The sequence below is a fragment of the Mus caroli genome, unplaced genomic scaffold, assembly GCF_978045245.1.
Source record: "Mus caroli unplaced genomic scaffold, Mus_caroli_1 scaffold_8, whole genome shotgun sequence".
Classification (NCBI taxonomy): Eukaryota; Metazoa; Chordata; class Mammalia; order Rodentia; family Muridae; genus Mus; species Mus caroli.
The window spans coordinates 49,032,509-49,039,872 of NW_028227263.1; positions in this window are offsets into that span (position 1 = coordinate 49,032,509).

Consider the following 7,364-nt stretch of genomic DNA (forward strand, 5'->3'; position numbering starts at 1 on the left):
CTTACTTGCCTCAGGCCTCATGGCTCTTCAGAAAACATTATCTTAGCATCCAAAAATCAACATCTACAAGTGGTCATAATGGCTAGTTCATTTATCGAAAGCCTATAAAAGCAAGCTTTCTGGGGTTCCAGCAGTTCGTTTGCAGTTACTTCCCCCACCCCCAAAGCCTAAAATGAAAGTAAGGTCAGCACCAGGGTATTCGGAGGTCAGGAGCGAATCATTTACCCTAACCTTGAGATTCAGTTCTGGCGATAGTCTGCTAAAATGGTTCCCCCGGGGCCTTCAGGTCTATATACATGGCTGAGGGAAGTGTTCCCTAACAGATTAAGGAGTGAAAGAATCCCCAACGTTCTGTCAAGCGATATCCCAGTCTCTTTCCGCTCACCTAACTAAAATAAAGGGCATTCCTGTACTTGAGCCTCTCCCTTTGGAAAGCCCTTCCTGATACTGAAAAGGTATATGCGGCAAAGACAGGAGTGCTAAATACCAGCTAAGAGTCGAGTGCGGAGATATTCCTCCATACTTGTACTCTTTGAGGAAAATCCAGTGAGACACACAGATAAAAGCAATGGAGCATGTGAGCGAATCTCTCTTAAAATCGTAGTGGTGACTGTAATCCTAGCAGTTGGCAAGCAGTATGTCATTCTTGGGTACACAAGTCCCTGCCTAAAATAGATGAAACAGACAGACAATACAAAAAAGCAACACAGTTGCATCAGCGTGTGCAGACCGGGGTTGAGTAAGAGAAGGGGAGACTATTCATACGGTCTGGGAATCTACCTAACTTTACCACAGCCATATAATTAGCAAATTGAAATGGTTTTCTTTTCCCTGTATCTTTGTCCAACACGGGTCTGAACTGGAAGTTATTTATTTCTTTTTGAGATTTGTTCAAGGTTTTTCATTAGGTAATTATCAGAGCCCACTAGCTAATTATCCTTTCTTGGAAGGAGGAAGGGCGCTTATAGGAACCAGGGCCAGAGTCTCCTTTAGTGCCCCGCCGCTGAGAGTGAGACTCCACACCTCCACTGCTCACCTCTACCTTCTGCCTAACAAAGGCTGGGGCGGGGTCTTTCCCTATCTCTGTGTAGCACTAACTGGCCTGAAATTTGCTGCTTAGTCCAAGATAGCTTCAAAGGAATGGTGAGTGTCCTGCACCACCCCATCCCCACTCCCAGTGCTGGGAATATAGTCCTATACCATTCTGGTTACCTCCACCCCACCAAGAGGACGCTTTTCTTCTTTCTCTTCTCTTCTCTTCTCTTCTCTTCTCTTCTCTTCTCTTCTCTTCTCTTCTCTTCTCTTCTTTTCTTTTTCTATTGGATATTTTATTTATTTACATTTCAAATGTTATCTCCTTTCCCGATCCCCCCCAAGCTCCCTATCCTATCCCCCCTCCTCCTGCTTCTATGAGGGTATGCCCCCACCCACCCACTCCTACCTCCCTGCCCTTTAATTCCCCTACACTGGGGCAACTAGCCTTCAGGGGACCAAGGGTGACTTCTCCCATTGATGCCTGACAAGACCATAAGAGGACTCTTTTAAGCCAAATATTTTAAGTAAAACATTTTCAAGTAAAAATTATATGAGAAAGCATGCATTAGGATTTTCATGGAGTGCACCAAATAATTTGAACGTTCACAACTTAAGGCCCAGCAATACTGTCCTATAGAACAGTATAACACTGCAGGGTGTGTTGGCTCACACTTGTAATCCCAACACTTAGGGGCTAAGAAAACAGGAGTTCCAAACATTGAGATCAGCTTTGCCTACAGAGTGAGACCCCATTTCCAACAAAATAAAACAAAAAACCAAACCAGGGGCAGGGATGTGGCAAAGTGATAGAGTGTTTGCCTTGTGCACTAGGCCCTGTGCTCTGCCCTCAACTCAACAAAACAAAGCAAATTGAACAACAACAATAAAAATATAGCATGGGAAAACCCTTTCTGCGTTTAAAAAAAAAAAAAAAGTCTTGAGGGTTGGAGAGATGGCTCAGTGGTTAGTTAAGAGTGTTTTCTGGGGCTGGCGAGATGGCTCAGTGGGTTAGAGCACTGACTGCTCTTCCGAAGGTCCTGAGTTCAAATCCCAGCAACCACATGGTGGCTCACAACCACTTGTAATGAGATCTGACATTCTCTTCTGGCGCATCTGAAGACAGATACAGTTTACTTATGTAAAATAATAAATAAATCTTAAAAATTAAAAAAAGAGTGTTTTCTGATGTCCCAGATGACCAGCACCCACTTTGGTTGGTTTATACACACACAGATGAACAAAAGACACACAATAAAAATGAAGCCAAACTGGCCTCAAACACACTGTGTAGCTGAGGCTGGCTAAGAACTCATGACCTCCTGCCTCATCCTCCCACACCCTGGGATCACAGGTCTGTGGGCACACATCCAGCTTGCACTGTGACTTTTTGTTGTTTTGCTTTTTGCCACAGTGTTTGCTTTAAAATTATATTTTTTAAAAAAAATCCTGGAGCTAGAGAAAATACCCAAGGAGCTAAAGGGATCTGCAACCCTATAGGTGGAACAACATTATGAACTAACCAGTACCCCGGAGCTCTTGACTCTAGCTGCATATGTATCAAAAGATGGCCTAGTCGGCCATCACTGGAAAGAGAGGCCCATTGGACTTGCAAATTTTATATGCCCCAGTACAGGGGAATGCCAGGGCCAAAAAGTGGGAGTGGGTGGGTAGGGGAGTGGGGGGGAGGGTATGGGGGACTTTTGGGATAGCATTGGAAATGTAAATGAGGAAAATACCTAATAAAAAAAATCCACTGAAAATATTCTCCAGAAAGAATTCTGAGGAACTAAACTATTGGACATGTTTACACCATCACACATAGTTCTGCACTGAACAGGCTGAATCCATTTCTCAATTGTGTAGGGCTCTGGAATGGCAGCTCACCCACCCCACCTCGGCACGCCACTCCCGCTCTCCTCTAGGCCTCAGTCTGGGACTTGAAACAATTTGTCTTTACAGTGTGTACATGTGTACATGCGCCATGGGACTCTCACGGTGGACAGAGGACAATTTTAGGGAGTTTGATTCCTCGACCCTGTGGGTTCTGGGGATCAAATGAGGGTTGTCAAGCTTGGTGACACATGCTGTTACACACTGGACCATCTCACATGCCTGATTTTTTTTTAAAGGAAAAAAAATTTTAAAATAAATCACAGAGTGGCATGTGTTTGTAATCTCAGCACTTGGGAGGTGGGAAGCAGGATAATTAGGAGTTTGAGAGCATTCTCAGGTACTTACTGAGCCAGCCTCAGCAGTGAGAGACCTCCTCTAAGAACAATAACAAAAAGAGGCTCCCCCCCCCCTTGAACAATGTAGGGAGACCCTGGGTCAACAGACAAACAGGTGAGTGCTGAGGACTGAGGGTCTCATTCTGGCAAGGACAGCTAGTTAGATGGGGAAGAAATAAGAAAAGAGAGGGCCAACTTACTCTTTTTTTTTTTTAAAGATTTATTTATTTATTATATGTAAGTACACTGTCGTTGTCTTCAGACACTCCAGAAGAGGGAGTCAGATCATTATGGATGGTTGTGAGCCACCATGTGGTTGCTGGGATTTGAACTCCGGACCTTCGGAAGAACTAAGAGCTGTTGGGTGCTCTTACCCACTGAGCCATCTCACCAGCCCCAACTTACTCTTTCTTACAAACAAGATTAAAAATATTTTAAGTGTGTGTGTGTGTGTGTGTCTGTCTGTCTGTCTGTCTGTGTAAGTATCACAGACAGACACACACACACACACACTTTTGTCCACTGAACTGTTTTGCTAGCTCCTCTCTAGCTCTTGACCATGCTTAGCTCTGTATTTCACAATCATGGAGATCAGAAGAGGGCACTGGATCACTGGAGCTGGAATAGATACACGTAGTTTATGAGTCACCTGAACTGGGATGTTCTACAAGAACAATATGGACTCTCTTCCACCGAGTCATCTCTCTAGGCTCACAAACAATACTGCTAAAATGCTTAATGAACCATGCCTGATGTCCAACCTCCTTGTTTGTACAGATGAGGATCCCTTCATCAATTGGTGCCTCCCAGCACTCCCCTTTCTGCCGTAAGCCTACACAATGTACATGCTATGTTCAGGGACAGTTTTGGGATAAGCTACATACACCAGTAGGGCTGCAGACGTAGCTCAGTTGGCAGAGTGCTTGCCTAGTGTGTATAAGTAATGCCCCAGGTTCAACCTCCAGCGCTGCATGAACTGGTTGTGAAATCTGTACAAACTCTGCCTGCCTTTGTGTGCTATTTTTATTATGTTTATTGTTATTCTTTGAAACAGGTTCTTTTTTTTTTTTTTGGTTTTTCAAGACAGGGTTTCTCTGTGTAGCCCTGGCTGTCCTGGCACTCACTTTGTAGACCAGGCTGGCCTTGAACTCAGAAATCCGCCTGCCTCTGCCTCCCGAGTGAAACAGGTTCTCATGTTTCCCAGAATGGCCCCAAACTTGTTTTGTAGTTGGGGCTGGCTTTGAACTCTGGATCTTCCTGACTCTGATGCTCAAGTGCTGAGACTACAGTCATGCACCACCACACCCAGCTATAAATCACTTAAAATTACTTTATTTTTAATTGTGTGTGAGAGTGGCAGTGGGGATTACGTGCTTGTGAGTGCACATACTGAGGCCAGAAGAGGGAACCAGCTCCTCTGGAGCTGGAGGTGCAGGTGGTCGTCCGCCATCTGACAGGGTGCTGAGTGCTGAACCCAGGTCCCCTGGAAGCCCAGTGCACACTAAGCTATCCAGTGCAGCCACCTCCCCCACTGACCTTTTCCTTTATAGGCTCTGAACCCATAGAGATCCACTTGCCTCTGCCACCATGACAAGCTTTAATTGTTTAAAAATGACATTTTATTTTTGTGTATCCGTGCAAGAGTTGGTTCTCTTTCTACCATGTGGGTCCCAGGAATTGAATTTAAGTTTTCTGGCTTGGTGGCAAGCACTTTTGTCCACTGAGCTATTTTTCTAGCTCCCTTCTAGCTCTTGACTATGCTTAGCTCTGTATTTCAAAACCACCTTAAAATAGCACTTCTATTTATTTAATAACATTTTTTTTGTTGTTGTTTTTTTGTTTTTCGAGACAGGGTTTCTCTGTGTAGCCCTGGCTGTCCTGGAACTCACTTTGTAGACCAGGCTGGCCTCGAACTCAGAAATCCACCTGCCTCTGCCTCCCAAGTGCTGGGATTAAAGGCGTGCGCCACCACCGCCCGGCTTTTAATAACTTTTTTATATTCCTTCTGGTGTTAGGGATTAAATCTCAAGAGCTTGCCCATGCTAGGTTAGCATATGGCCACTAAACCACAGGCCATTTACAATTTTTTAAATTAGGAATTTGTTATAAAAAAAAAAAACCTTTCATAGACAGAGAATTGTGGTCCATGCCTTGAATCTCAGCACTTGGCAGATACAGGTAGATATCTGTAAATTAGAGGCCAATCTGATTACATAGAAAGTCCCAGGACACCCAGGACTATATAGTAAGACCCTGTAACAAAACAAAACAAAACAAAACAAAACAAAACAAAACAAAACAAAACAAAACACAAGAGAGAGAGAGAGAGAGAGAGAACAGCCACTCTCTACAAAGTTTGAAAGCATGGATACAGGTACAGTGCCTAGAAAAGAACATTCATGGCACGCTAAAGTCTAGGGACTGGTCTGTGTTGTTGCCAAAAGTGTCTTCCTGCTTTTTGAACCACTTCCAGGGGTTGGCCTGCATTGAATAGGAAAAGAGATATGAACCCAGACACTGAAAACAAATCAATTTGTGGTGACCAGCACCAGCCAAGGCACCTATGGTTCACCTCCTGTATCTAAGGCTCAGGGAATGGCAAGGAGGAGATGACCATGACCATAACCATGACCCCCACTCAGAGGACCACGACAACCAGTCACGCAGCATAAAAGCCTGGACTTCTTTCTCCATGCTAATGAGGTATCCAGATAGGCCTGAGTGTTTAGCCAATGAGCTTCCCTTCTTGGGCATCCCATCCCACAAAAGGTATTTAATTCCTGGTTCATCCTGAATGATGTATGCATTTACATTTGCCACCAAATAAAGCAGTTTAGACAAGCAAGAACTGTCTCCTCCATCAAGGATTGCCTTGAGGGAGACTTCCTTGTAAAGTGCCATGCCTAAATATCCAGGAGGAAGCCTTCACTTTTTCAGCCCCCTTTATATTCTCTTCACTCACTCAGAACCAAACAGGATTCTGCCTGGCATGTAGAGAAAGCACAGGCTGGCCCTGGCTGGCCTAGATTCACCACGTAGACCAGTCTGGCCTCAAATTCAGAGATCCTCCTGTTTCTGTCTCCCTCCCAGAGAGGATCAAAGGCATTCACCACTATTCCTGTTTGTTTGTTTAAACTACATTTGTTTAGTGTGTATATGTGTGTGTGTAGGGGGCAGGTTCACACTGCACATACAGAGAGATAAGAGGAAAACTTTCAGGAGTCAGTTCTTAGCATGCACCATATGAGTTCTGGGGATAGAACTTAGGTGGCAGGGTTTGTGGCGGAAGCCTTTCCCATCATCTTGCTGGCCCTATTTTGCTTTTAGTTAGGATCTTACATAATTCAGGCTGGCCTCAACCTTATTATATAGTCAAAGATCCCCTTAAACTTCTGATCCTTTGGTGTATACGTAAATGTTGGGACATGTACCAAAAATCTAGACCTCTCTGTGTAATTTGAGGAAAACAGGCAGAACACATTGAAATGCTATAGCTATCCATGGTAGCAGACCCCTGGTACCATGGAGCATATGTGGGGGAATGGAAAGGAAGTGGGCATTTAGAGGATTCAGAGACAACAGTTGATACACTGAACACTTAAAAATGGTTCTAGGCTGGGCCAGGTGTGGTGGCAAATGTCTATAATGCCATAAAGTTAGTTTCTCAGGAAACTAACTTGCATGGTGGCTCAATGGGTTAAGGCGCCTGGCATCAAGTTCAGTTCCAGTCTCTACATGGTGAAAGGACAGAACTGACTCCCCTACGTTATCCCAGGCTTCCACGGGTGGGCACCGTGGCCACACATAACTACACATAAACACTCAACATAAATGAAAGAAAAAAAAAAAGAAAAAACAAAGCTTACTTTCTAAGCTGGCTGTATGGCTCTTAGGTCTCCATTCTCTCATCACTATGCTGTGCTAGGTTTAAAATTTACACGTGTGTACATATCTACTACATACACATGCAGTTACTACTTTTGTGTGTTATGCTGGGACTGAACACGGGGTGCAAGCAAAGGGGACGGTGAAACTAGAGGTGTGTCTTCCTCTCTCTTTGGCCCAATCTCCATCTTTATTGTTGAAACAACAGACAACTTA